Source organism: Procambarus clarkii, chromosome 12, assembly GCF_040958095.1.
Source record: "Procambarus clarkii isolate CNS0578487 chromosome 12, FALCON_Pclarkii_2.0, whole genome shotgun sequence".
Classification (NCBI taxonomy): domain Eukaryota; kingdom Metazoa; phylum Arthropoda; class Malacostraca; order Decapoda; family Cambaridae; genus Procambarus; species Procambarus clarkii.
In genome coordinates, this window is record NC_091161.1 from 4,063,669 (window position 1) to 4,078,246 (window position 14,578).

The 14,578-nt window shown below is 41.7% G+C and overlaps 1 long non-coding RNA gene across 1 annotated transcript in view; it reads left to right on the forward strand.

Moving 5' to 3' along the window:
• Nucleotides 1-1,256: 1,256 nt before the first annotated feature.
• LOC123753761 (uncharacterized) overlaps nt 1,257-14,578 on the forward strand; it is a 166,069-nt gene continuing 152,747 nt past the window's right edge. The window contains exons 1-3 of the long non-coding RNA XR_011228162.1: nt 1,257-1,372; nt 3,150-3,259; nt 3,724-3,801. This is a non-coding gene — a long non-coding RNA (uncharacterized lncRNA). The remainder of the gene's footprint in view (nt 1,373-3,149; nt 3,260-3,723; nt 3,802-14,578) is intronic.

A 14,578-nucleotide genomic window follows, 5' to 3' on the forward strand; every position in this document is an offset into this window, starting at 1 on the left:
CAACATTGTATTTTTCTCTTCATCCCTCATTCCATTTTTTAACCATGCTTTATGCGCACTCCGTAGCATTCTCTCCCATCCCATGACTTGCTGATCATTGGAATATTTAAATTTCTTAGGTCCGTGCGTCTTGCTTCCCCTGCCCCCGTTATTTTCCCTCTGTACTAATTTCTCTATGTTCTCGACCATATCCTCGTAAAAACTATCAACGCAGAGCGGCGTGTAATGTTGATACCAATCTCCCATATTTTGAATAAAGTAATTTTTCATATCTTTATTAATATTTAGCCTTTTCCTTTGAAAGTGGACTTGTTTTTTCCCCAGTGGTAATTCAACGTTCAAGGCAAAGTGGTCACTAAGTAGTTCCCGAACAACCCGAGCCTCCCCCATAATCCCCTGAGAGTTTAAAACGCAGGCATAGTCAAGCCGTCCTCCCCTGATGTGAGTTGGTTCATTGTTTCCCAAGAGACAGGTATCTGGATGATCTTGTAGAAACTGTAACCACTTGACCCCATTAGTATTAATACTACCTACTGTCCCAAGGCTTGTGTGCCGAGCATTAAGGTCCCCAATGACCAGTGAAGGATTAGTATAAATGCAGTCAGGTAAATAGTTAGCGTCGAAGCTGTTCCTGGATACATACAAATTAACTACAATAAATTCCCCTTCCCTTAATGATAATTTAACACAGACACTCTCTATACCTTGCGTTTTTGATGGCGGTTCAACTAACTCTGCTGATATCATGGTTGTTGTATTGAGTGCATTTTCTACTGCATTATTCCTTGAAACTTTTCCTCAAAATGATCCTCATATTGTGCTTCAGTGAACCAATGTATAACCCTGAAATGCTATTCTCATGTATCTAGTAATCCTTGTTTCTTTATTGTGTATTATTCTGATCTGCTTTTGTGTCAATATTTCTTCAAATTACCTGTAAACATTTTTGTTGATTTTACTGTAATTATTTTACTTAAAATTATCTGTACCTGTAAAGAAAAGTAATAAAATACCTGGTAAAATTTTTTATCAATTTTACTGTTAATTTATCAAAAAAATAACTTAGTTTAAAGACTTACCCGAAACGCTAGGCGTGCTAGTGGCTTTACAAGAATGTTAATTCAACTTATTTTCTATATTCTCTGTTAACCTCCAATGTAACTTCTTGTAAAAAAATAAATAAAAATAAAATAATAAAAATAACAAAACTATTTATGATGGGTTCAAGCGACGATTGAGTAGTGCGCAAAGCGTCCCTCACCTGTGACGTCACAGCGTCATCCGCCACCAGGAACATCAACAAAGCGGTCAGTTTGTGGTCCGTGCAGTCAGCAAGAAGACAAACGCTTCATGCAATCACGCAAATATTATCGTAAGTAAACAATTATATTTTATAATATTATTAGATTCTGGTGCTGGCTATAGTGCTGGTGTATTAAGAGGTGAGGAGCAGTGGTGGTGTATTGAGAGGTGAGGGGCAGTGGTGGTGTATTGAGAGGTGAGGGGCAGTGGTGGTGTATTGAGAGGTGAGGGGCAGTGGTGGTGTATTGAGAGGTGAGGGGCAGTGGTGGTGTATTGAGAGGTGAGGGGCAGTGGTGGTGTATTGAGAGGTGAGGGGCAGTGGTGGTGTATTGAGAGGTGAGGGGCAGTGGTGGTGTATTGAGAGGTGAGGGGCAGTGGTGGTGTATTGAGAGGTGAGGGGCAGTGGTGGTGTATTGAGAGGTGAGGGGCAGTGGTGGTGTATTGAGAGGTGAGGGGCAGTGGTGGTGTATTGAGAGGTGAGGGGCAGTGGTGGTGTATTGAGAGGTGAGGGGCAGTGGTGGTGTATTGAGAAGTGAGGGGCAGTGGTGGTGTATTGAGAAGTGAGGGGCAGTGGTGGTGTATTGAGAGGTGAGGGGCAGAGGTGGTGTATTGAGAGGCGAGGGGCAGTGGTGGTGTATTGAGAGGCGAGGGGCAGTGGTGGTGTATTGAGAGGCGAGGGGCAGTGGTGGTGTATTGAGAGGCGAGGGGCAGTGGTGGTGTATTGAGAGGCGACGGGCAGTGGTGGTGTATTGAGAGGCGAGGGGCAGTGGTGGTGTATTGAGAGGCGAGGGGCAGTGCTGGTGTATTGAGAGGCGAGGGCCAGTGCTGGTGTATTGAGAGGCGAGGGCAGGTGCTGGTGTATTGAGAGGCGACGGCCAGTGCTGGTGTATTGAGAGGCGAGGGCCAGTGCTGGTGTATTGAGAGGCGAGGGCCAGTGCTGGTGTATTGAGAGGCGAGGGCCAGTGCTGGTGTATTGAGAGGCGAGGGCCAGTGCTGGTGTATTGAGAGGCGAGGGCCAGTGCTGGTGTATTGAGAGGCGAGGGCCAGTGCTGGTGTATTGAGAGGCGAGGGCCAGTGCTGGTGTATTGAGAGGCGAGGGCCAGTGCTGGTGTATTGAGAGGCGAGGGCCAGTGCTGGTGTATTGAGAGGCGAGGGCCAGTGCTGGTGTATTGAGAGGCGAGGGCCAGTGCTGGTGTATTGAGAGGCGAGGGCCAGTGCTGGTGTATTGAGAGGCGAGGGCCAGTGCTGGTGTATTGAGAGGCGAGGGCCAGTGCTGGTGTTATCTTGAGGTTATCTTGAGATGATTTCGGGGCTTTAGTGTCCCCGCGGCCCGGTCCTCGACCAGGCCTCCACCCCCAGGAAGCAGCCTGTGACAGCTGACTAACTCCCAGGTACCTATTTAGTGCTAGGTAACAGGGGCATTCAGGGTGAAAGAAACTTTGCCCATTTGTTTCTGCCTCGTGCGGGAATCGAACCCGCGCCACAGAATTACGAGTCATGCGCGCTATCCACCAGGCTACGAGGCCCCCCGTAGCCTGGTGGATACGTAGCCTGGTGTATTGAGAGGCGAGGGCCAGTGCTGGTGTATTGAGAGGAGAGGTACTGTGCTGCACATACAGTATATAAAAACAGCATAATATTTTAATCACATGCAGGGTTTCCTAATGGCTCCTTGAGACTTATAACTGGGTTAAGTACTTTGCACATAAGTTCCAAATCATGTGTGTCGTATTATTAAACATCTCTTTAGAAAGCTGATTTATGTTATTTCTTAGTGTTCACTACTACTAGGTAATGATAAATATATATCTCACTGATATATTATTAATTATATTCAGCTATTGCAGATGATTTTGATGCTGCAAACCGGAGATGCATAGCTGCGGAAGACACGTCTGAAGTGGAAACTTAAAACGAAGCTTCAGATATGAAGCAAAGAATGCCAAGAATAACAAATGTAAGCATTGAAAACCTAGTTCAGTAATGAAAAAATTTCACAAAATTGACATATTGTGCATTATTTCATCTCATTGTCAATCATATTTAATGATTTTTTTTTATGGAGTAATCTTTGCTATGTTGATAGTGCTCGTTGTGTGTCTGCAGGTGCATTCATTGTGTGTATGATGCCAGGTGTTAAAGTATTATTTCTTACTCGTTCATGCTCTCATTTAGACGTTTGGCCTCAATGAGGTTCAGTCTTGTGACTGGTGTGTGGCACGTTTCTGTTGAAATGTAGTCTTTTCGAGACTACATTTCAAATATTACCTAACATACATGGCTACTCCCTCTCCTTGTCTAATATATCTATCTGTGTGAAATAGATTAAATCCATTTATTTGATATTCATCTAATAGTTCTCTATTTTCTACATTCATCCATGTTTTGGTAAGTGCAATAATATGTACTGTTTCATTGCAGATAAGAGATTCCAGATCGTTCCAGATTTCCAAAGTACTGAAACGCACACCATACAGGCTTGGTGGATCTCGATGCAAGGTAAAATAATTTATTTACTTGTACAGTATATATTTTTAGCTAATTATCAGTATATAAAACCACAGTACTTAATTTTATCAGTGTCAAAGACACAATTACATCTTACTCATAAATACCATTATATACCTCACTTGTGGTAACATATACACACATTAAGTATATTATGTAGCATTATCTGTAATCAACTGATTTTCAGAGCTGCTCATTACAAAATATTCTTTTAAAAAAGTGTTTCTTAACCCTCAAACCGCTAGGGGCCCAAATGGAATTCACACCCACAGGCGCAACAAAAAAAAAAAAAATCCAAAAAATTCTTTCGTCTTATAGAAGTGTTCATTTTTGTTCCCTGATCACGGAAAAAATAACAAAAAAATCGTAGGTGGCATATTTTAGCCGCAATAGGGTAGGGAAGTGTGGCAAAAAAGGGGCGTTGGCAGAGCCTTCGCCAGACGAGGTCTACTCCGCCCGAGCTGTCAGACGGCAGTTGCCACAAACATATTATTACCTAATTATTTCAATGTCTCTGATTGATTTTTTCTTACTTTTTTTGCAGTATTATTCCATACAGTGAATTGTGGTATATTTATATTATAAAATGTGTGAACCATCGCTGTATTCAAAATTATGGTGTGCATATTAGTGATTCAATTATTATGTTCATAAAACAATAAACAAATAGTTTTGCTGTTGTTACACTATATACACAGGTTTTATATAAGTATTTGCATGTTTTGTACACCATAACGAACTACTAAGTTGGTCTTGTGAGTCAAAAAGCAACGAGGAGTGATCGCCAAACACCAGCGAGCCACTCACTGCCACTCCCTCCCTCAACACCACCTCACTCACCCTCATTCACCTCCTACAATACTCTTTCTGTATTTATTCACTATACACAGACGTTATATATACGTATTTACATGTTTTGTTCACCATAACTGTACATCTAAGCTTGTATGGTGAGTAAAGGCCATAAGACGTAGCTACTCACACAGTCAGCTGATCGCCGGCCGCCCTCAAGGCCAGACGCACTAATATTTGTCATCCAACAATATTGTTTGTGGTGTTATTACGCTATATACACACATTATATATAAGTATCTACCTGTTTTATTCACTATACCTGAACAAATAAGCTGGTATGGTGCCCAAAGACCATAGTGGCCATCAGTAAACACCATGCCAAGTCGTGCAGACGACGCTCCTCCCTCACCAAAATGGCGGCTCCCAACCTACTCCTCTCGCTGTTATTTCACACTATACACACATTATATATAAGTATCTACATTTGTGTTCACCATATCGAACCACTATGCTGGTATGGTGAGTGCAGTCAATAAATGGTGGCCACACAGTCAGAAAACGACGCCACAACCCTCCCTCCCACAGCCTTACTCCTCCCTCCATGGAGCACAGCGCTAAATATCACCACAATCCTCCTATTATCAGAATCCTGGTCAGTTTTATCACAGTCAGGGGGCTTCAGTAATACTATCACTGCTAAATAATAGCAGTATCATTTATATTATGGTATTTGTAGGCGATGCTGTGGTCACAAGCTAAACAGCGGTGCTGTGAGCTCGTGCTGCGTGCACCAGCCTTGGTGGCTTGCTCAATACTGACGCTGTAACACCCAAGAATGTTGGCCTGGATTTTTTTTCTAGATGGCATCTGGCAACTATCGGTCGTGGCTGTACTATAGCTGCCCCTATCCCAGGCGGGGTGTTTAAATTATAGCGCTAGACACGAAATCATATATAAATGATGTGCGCAGTTTCGGTTTTGTCACTGATATCATTTATATATGATATGCGCGGTTTGAGGGTTAATAGAGGTTTGGGATGGGTTGGCTGTGTCCTAAAAATAAGATACCATATATGGAACAAAGATCTTGGTATCGGAGGTTTGGGCAAGGGCGGTTGGGTTGATGCAAAAACATCTCTTTTCCTAAAAAAAAAAAAAAAAAGTGCAACAATCGACATCAAATCAAGGCAGGCTAGCTTCGGGGTTCTTGAGTCCATAACCAACATTGACAAGAATATTCGGCAAAGATCCAGGCAGGTTAGGGCACAAGGTAGTTGGGTTAATATCCAAACACACTTTACTAAGAATATAAAATACAATATTTAACAAAGATCTATAATTAAAAAATAAAAAACGGCCAAGAATATTGGACTGCATATTGGAAATGTGCCTTAAATTTGCAGTATATGAAATAGGTGAAACTTGGGGGGCAAATTGGGCATTGGCCATGCATGCTATGATACGCAAAATCAGGTAAATTTGGTAGAAAATGTCTTAAATATGGATAAATTGAGGCAAATTAGGTGGAAATAGTCTTAAATTGGGATATATTTGGTTAAATTTGGTTTTAGCCATGTTAGGGTTAGGTCTGGTTTTAGGTTTGGTTAGGTTTGGGTAAGTTAGGATAGTTTAGGTTTAGTTAAGTTAGATTAGGCTAGGTTAGGTTATGTTTGGGTAAGTTAGGTTAGATTTGGATAAGTTAGGCTAAGTAAGTTACATTAGGTTAGGTAAGTTATGTTAGGGTAGGGTAGGTTAGGTAGGTTCGGTTCGGTTAGGTAAGTTATGTTAGGTTTGGTTAGGAAAAGTTAGGTTGGGTTGGGTTGGGTTATGTTTAGTTAAGTTAGATTAGGTTAAGTTAGGTTAGGGTAAGATAGGTTAGGTAGGTCTTTGTTTTGAGATATATACAAGAGTTGTTACATTCTTCTACAGTCACTAGTACACGTAGCGTTTCGGGCAGGTCCCTGGAATACAACCCCCACGAAGAATCGTTTTTACAACCAAGTACCCATTTTAATGTTGAGTTAAACAGAGGCTACAGTTAAGGATTTGGCCCAGTAAATCCTCCCCGGCCAGGATACGAACCCATGACTAAGCACTCGTGGAACCCCAGGCGAGTGTCTTACCACTACACCACGGAGACTGGTGTAATGGTAAGTGGACTGGTGTTTTGACACACAATTCAATATTTTTTTCTCCCTTATTATTTATGCTACGATGCTGAGACCTGGACCAGATGAAACCCTTTTCATATGCAGGCAATGAGTCACAATAATGTGGCTAAAGTATGGCTCAAGTCCTCGACTTGAGAATGGTCCAGGACGGACCGAAACGTCGTCGTCCCTTCACCTTTTCATATACAACTAGTCAAAAAATTTTGGTTCACATTGAACAACTTTCATTTTCCATTGGGATGCTCCCTTAAGTTAGGTTAGGTTATGTTTGGGTAAGTTAGGTTATGTTTGGGTAAGTTAGGTTAGGTTTGGCTAAGTTAGGTTAGGTTTGGCTAAGTTAGGTTAGGTTTGGCTAAGTTAGGTTAGGTTGGTTAAGTTAGCTTAGGTTAGATTAGTTAAATTTAGCATAGGTTAGGTTAGTTTAGGTTAGGTTTGGGTAAGCTATGTTAAGTGGGGTTATGCAGGGATGTTCAGAGAACAGTTTTAAGATAAAGTGACTAAGAAAATATATATAACAGAAATGTAAGTTTGATATGAAAAGCTGAACTAGTTACATTTGAGTGTGTTATTTAATGCTTGTAGATGTATTAGAGAACAACATTGATGAATGAAGGTGACTGAGAATAACTTTTGATGACTCTGAGAATGACTTTTGAGGACATGAGTAGTATTTAGAGGTCTTTAAGATTAACTTTTGTTGGCGCTGAGAATAACTTTTGATGAACGAAGGCGAGTTAAATAATAACTTTGATGAACAAAGATGTCTTAGAAAACAACTTTGATGAACGAAGGTGACTTAGAGATTACCTTTGATGACTATGAGAATAACCTTGATGGCTCTGAGATTAACTTTGATGACTGAGAATAACTTTTGATTTCTCTGAGAATAATTTTTGAGGACGAGAGTTGTATTTTGACATCTTTGAGTGTGTCTTATGAGTGTGTCCTTGATTGTGTGATTGATGTCTTTGAGTGTCATTGGTGCCTTTGAGTGCATTATTAATGTCTTTTGATGTATCAAAGAGTAACTTTGGTGTCCCAAAGAGTGTCTTGATGTCTCGAAGAGTGTCCTTGACTATTTTTTCTTACTTAACGACACAAAACTTTAGTTAAGAACAGTGTTGAAAGAATCCCTTTAACTATTTTTATACTCTAAGAAGTATACTGGACGACAGGGAGCCGGTCGGCCGAGTGGACAGCACGCTGGACTTGTGATCCTGTGGTCCTGGGTTCGATCCCAGGCGCCGGCGAGAAACAATGGGCAGAGTTTCTTTCACCCTATGCCCCTGTTACCTAGCAGTAAAATAGGTACCTGGGTGTTAGTCAGCTGTCACGGGCTGCTTCCTGGGGGTGGAGGCCTGGTCGAGGACCGGGCCGCGGGGACACTAAAAAGCCCCGAAATTATCTCAAGATAACCTCAAGATAACTATTGTCACTAATGCAATGGATGTGGACGCTTGTGGGCCTGCTATCGAAACTGACGAAGAGGCCACAGACTTTGATGCGGCAGCCCATATTGAAACCTTCCGGTTATCTTGAGGTTATCTTGAGATGATTTCGGGGCTTTTTTTTTTTTTTAGTCTCCCCGCGGCCCGGTCTTCTACCAGGCCTCCACCCCCAGGAAGCAGCCCGTGACAGCTGACTAACACCCAGGTACCTATTTTACTGCTAGGTAACAGGGGCATAGGGTGAAAGAAACTCTGCCCATTGTTTCTCGCCGGCGCCTGGGATCGAACCCAGGACCACAGGATCACAAGTCCAGCGTGCTGTCCGCTCGGCCGACCGGCTCGGCTCCGACCTTGATGAACACATCTACGCCAATGTCTTGAGTCGATGATATTTTGTGTAAGGTGTGCTTTAATATATTGAGTGTCATACTGCTGCCCTGCAGACATATGGTAATGTGCGGTATTTGTCTCGCATCTATGAGAAGGTGCCCTATTTTCAGATACGCCATTTCGCATGTCCTTCAACCGATTATTTCCTAAGATGACAAAAAGGCATAGAGACTTATTTATGTAAATAAAACTTGTACAAATGTTGAGGTTTTTTTCTTTTTTATATCCATAAATTGGTATAAATAAGCTCGTATTTTCTTGAACAGTATTTTTTTTTGTGGGGGGGGGGAACACATACTCAAAGAGGTCATAATGCTCATAAGAACATAACATTCTTCCCACAGTCACTGGCGACTTGCTGGCTGGATTGATTGCAATTGTTTAGTTACTGCCCAAAATAGTTGTTTTTTTCGGTGGGGGGGGGGGGGACACTGCCTCATTTAGTGAAATTTGCTATGTCTAATAGCTTGGACGTTGGGAACTGAACAAGAGGTCTGCATGAAGGTTGCTCAACATCCCGCGCGAATATGGACATAAATAGAATCTCTCTCTTTCTCTTTCTGAGGTAAAGAAACTTTTGAGAACTAGTACTCAAAGGTCAAAAAGAATAAAATCTTTATAATTAGAGGAGCAACTAAGATACTGCATTATTCAGAGAAATTTGCTATGTCCAATAGCTCGGACGTGGGGAACTGAACGAGGGCCTGCATGAAGGTTGCTCAACATCCCATCTGAATGAGGAAACATGTGGGAGAAAGGTGAGACAGCTTTTCTCTCTTTGTGATGAAAAAAAAACTTTAACAATTGGTGCTCTAAGTATTGAAAATCTTAATAACTTCATAGCAATTGAAAGTCTTATAAAATAATATATATTTAGAAGTAAATCCTTGTCTATGTTAATATATATTAATTAAAAAGTTAGTTGTAATTTCATTGCCAAAGCCATCCAAACCTGGCTCATTAAAATAATTTTTTTTTATGAAATTTCCTAAATATTTATGCAATATTTATTATGAAACTATCATAATACATAAAGGCACTTCATTTTCATACAAATTATTTATCAAGTAAGAACATAAGAACAAAAGCAACTGCAGAAGGCCTATTGGCCCATACGAGGCAGCTCCTATCTATAACCACCCAATCCCTCCCATATACATGTCCAACCCATGCCCGAAACAATCGAGGGACCCCACCTCCACCACGTTACACGGCAATTGGCTCCACAAATCGACAACCCCGCTACCGAACCAGTATCCACCCAAGTCTTTCTTAAATCTAAATTTATCCAATTTATACCCATTGCTTCGTGTTCTGTTTTGTGTTGATACTTTTAATATCCTATTAATATCCCCTTTTTTGTGTCCATTAAATTAATCCAGTTGTAAACCTCTATCATGTCACCCCTAACTCTTTGCCTTTCCAGTGAATGCAATTTAAGCTTTGTTAATCATAAGAACATAAGAACAAAGGTAACTGCAGAAGGCCTATTGGCCCATACGAGGCAGCTCCTATCTATAACCCCCCAATCCCACTCATATACTTGTCCAACCCGCGCTTGAAACAATCGAGGGACCCCACATCCACCACGTTACACAGCAATTGGTCCCACAAATCAACAACCCTATTACTGATTCAGTATTTACCCAAGTCTTTCCTAAATATAAACTTATCCAATTTATACCCATTGTTTCGTGTTCTGTCTTGTTTTGATATTTTTAATACCCTATTTATATCCCCCCCCCCTGTTATGTCCATTCATCCACTTGTAAACCTCTATCATGTCACCCCTAACTCTTCGCCTTTCCAGTGAATGCAACTTAAGCTTTGTTAATCTTTCTTTATATGAAAGATTTCTAATTTGGGGAATTAACTTAGTCATCCTACGTTGGACACGTTCAAGTGAATTTATATCCATTCTATAATATGGCGACCAAAACTGAATTGCATAATCTAAATGGGGCCTAACCAGAGCAAGATATAGCTTAAGAACCACACCAGCTGTCTTGTTACTAACGCTTCGATTAATAAATCCCAGTGTCCTATTCGCCTTATTACGAACATTCATGTATTGATCCTTTTGTTTTAAATTCTTACTAATCATAACTCCCAGATCCCTTTCGCAATCCGACTTCGCAATCTCAACACCATCTAGCTCGTATCTTGTAACTCTATCATCATTACCTAGCCTCAGAACTTTACATTTATCAGCATTAAACTGCATTTGCCAATCCTTTGACCATTTCAAAACCCTATTAAGATCAACTTGAAGTGATAGCGAGTCCTCCTCCAAATTAATTTCCCTACCGATTTTCGTATCATCGGCAAATTTGCAAAAGTTGCTACTCAAACCTGAATCTAAATCATTTATATATATTTTAAACAACAGAGGTCCCAGGACAGAGCCCTGAGGTACTCCACTAACAACATTATCCCACTCTGACTTAACCCCATTTATACTCTGTTTCCTTTGGAATAGCCATGCCCTAATCCAACTTAATATAGCACCCCCAAAACCATGAGCTTCGATTTTTTTAATTAGTCTTTCATGTGGCACTGTATCAAAAGCTTTGCTAAAGTCAAGGTACACAACATCACAATCCTTACCACTATCAACTGCCTCAACTATGCTGGAATAAAAAGTTAGCAAATTTGTTAAACATGAACGGCCATTTGTAAAACCATGTTGTGACTCATTTATTAATTTATGTTTTTCAAGATGGAGACGAATGGTATTTGCAATTATTGATTCAAGTAACTTTCCCACAATAGATGTTAGGCTAATTGGCCGATAGTTTGACGCAAGTGATCTATCTCCTTTCTTAAAAATTGGTACCACATTAGCTACCTTCCATGACTGGCACTCTGCCTGACTCTATTGATTTATTAAATATGGTAGACAGTGGCTCGGAAAGCTCCTCTTTGCATTCTTTAAGCACCCTGGCAAACACTTCATCCGGCCCTGGGGATTTGTTTGGTTTTAGTTTTTCTAATTGTTTAATTACATCCTCCCTGGTAACTACTAAATTAGTCAACCTGTTCTCATCCCCACCCACATAGACTTCTTCGGCTGAAGGCATATTGTTAAGTTCTTTAGTAAATACAGATATAAAATATTTGTCAAAAATACTACTCATCTCCTTGTCATTATCCGTTATTTGACCTGTCTCAGATATTAATGGACCTATCCTTTCCCTAGTCTTAGTTCGATATAACTGAAAAAACCCTTTAGGATTTGACTTTGCTTGCTCTGCTATGCGAACTTCATAGTTTCTTTTTGCTTTCCTAATCTCTTTTTTAACATTTCTAACCAGTTGTATGAATTCCTGTTCTAAACTGACTTCCCCATTTTTAATCCTTTTGTACCAAGCTCTCTTTTACCTATAAGGTTCTTTAAATTATTTGTTATCCACTTTGGGTCATTAGTATTCGATCTATTCAATTTGTATGGTATACTACGTTCCTGTGCTTTGTTTAGAATATTCTTAAATAAGTTATATATTAAATCCACATCGAAATCCCCTTTTACGTCACTTATCGCTGGGTTCATGTCTTGCTCCAAGACCGGCCCACACCCCATACCCAAGACTTTCCAATCTATTTTACCCAAAAAATTTCTTAGGCTATTAAAATCAGCTTTTCGAAAATCTGGCACTTTAACAGAATTTTCTCCTACAGGTCTATTCCATTCTATGCTAAATCTGATTACTTTGTGATCACTGTTCCCTAGCTCACTCCCTATTTCGATGTCATTAATTTGTGTTTCCCTGTTAGTTAGCACTAAATCTAAAATATTATTTTCCCGTGTTGGTTCCTTAATGTGTTGCGTAAGAAAGCAATCGTCAATTAATTCTAGAAAATCTTCTGCTTCACTATTCCCTGTTTTGTTCACCCAGTTTATTCCACTAAAATTAAAGTCACCCATGACATAAATACTGTTAGGTCTAGATGCTCTAGATATTTCATCCCATAGATGCTTTGCTTCCATTCTGTCTAAATTTGGTGGCCTATATATAACTCTTATTATAATATTATTTGCTTTTTCGTTTAATTCTATCCAAATAGTTTCTGTGTGTGGCTCAGTTTTGATTCCCTCTCTGAGACTACATTTCAAATTGTCCCTATCATATATGGCTACTCCCCCTCCTTGTCTAATATATCTATCTGTGTGAAATAGTTTAAATCCATTTATTTGATATTCAGCTAATAGTTCTCTATTTTCTACATTCATCCACGTTTCGGTAAGAGCAATAATATCTATTTTTTTTCTGTGCAGACAAGAGCATTTAATTCGTTAATTTTATTTCTTAGACTTCTACTGTTAGTGTAATATACCCTAAGTGAATTGTTATTATGAGGCCCTTTTCTTTCCCTGATCATTTTGCCAATTCTTTTCTCCCACGAACACATACTTTTATTACCTCCTTCCTCCAAATCAATTCCCATACCACTATCTACTAACAGTTTAAACCCAAACAAACACCTCTAACCACTGGTTCCAACGAGTTCGCAACAGCAACAATCCCAGCACTCGATAGATGCCCCCCATCACGAGCATACATTTCATTTCTTCCATAGAAGTGTTCCCAGTTGTCTATGAAAGATATTGCATTTGATTTGCAATATCTTTCCAGGCGGCAATTGACACAAAATGCCCTCGACATCCATTCATTTCCCACTCCCTTTCTTGGAAGAATGCCACATATGATCGGGATTCCTCCCTTGCTCCTAACTAATTCAATGGCTGTCCTGAATCTCTGTATTAGTTCCTCACTCCTAACTCGGAATATTATTATATATCCCGAGTTAGGAGATAAATATAATGCCATTGCGAAACTCTTTCTATCTGATAAATACAGTTTTGCGAAAAAAAAAGTCAACTTATGCATGTGTAAATGGGGATGTGGGGTCCTTCTGGAAGACTGTGGGATTTGTTTGGGGGCAGGGATGCGAGAGGCGAGTGATCAGAGTTCTGGGGGCGCGAGTTCATCCCTGATGATTTTTCCCAGCCATATTTTACAAAGATCCCAGTGCGATGGGAATATTAGATGAACTTAAAGCTAGTTGTTTAGAGTGGTTAGCCCTGCTTACTAACTCTTGCTAACCCTTCTTACGAACTTCTGCTAGCCCTGCTTACTGACTCTTGCCAGCCCTGCTTACCAACTCTTGCCAGCCCTGCTCGCCAACTCTTGCCAGCCCTGCTCGCCAACTCTTGCCAGCCCTGCTCGCCAACTCTTGCCAGCCCTGCTCGCCAACTCTTGCCAGCCCTGCTCGCCAACTCTTGCCAGCCCTGCTCGCCAACTCTTGCCAGCCCTGCTCGCCAACTCTTGCCAGCCCTGCTCGCCAACTCTTGCCAGCCCTGCTCGCCAACTCTTGCCAGCCCTGCTCGCCAACTCTTGCCAGCCCTGCTCGCCAACTCTTGCCAGCCCTGCTCGCCAACTCTTGCCAGCCCTGCTCGCCAACTCTTGCCAGCCCTGCTCGCCAACTCTTGCCAGCCCTGCTCGCCAACTCTTGCCAGCCCTGCTCGCCAACTCTTGCCAGCCCTGCTCGCCAACTCTTGCCAGCCCTGCTCGCCAACTCTTGCCAGCCCTGCTCGCCAACTCTTGCCAGCCCTGCTCGCCAACTCTTGCCAGCCCTGCTCGCCAACTCTTGCCAGCCCTGCTCGCCAACTCTTGCCAGCCCTGCTCGCCAACTCTTGCCAGCCCTGCTCGCCAACTCTTGCCAGCCCTGCTCGCCAACTCTTGCCAGCCTGCTCGCCAACTCTTGCCAGCCCTGCTCGCCAACTCTTGCCAGCCCTGCTCGCCAACTCTTGCCAGCCCTGCTCGCCAACTACTTGCCAGCGCCTGCTCGCCAACTCTTGCCAGCCCTGCTCGCCAACTCTTGCCCCTGCCCAACTCTTGCCAGCCTGCTCAGCCAACTCTTGCCCAGCCCCTGCTCGCCAACTCTTGCCAGCCCGGCTTCGCC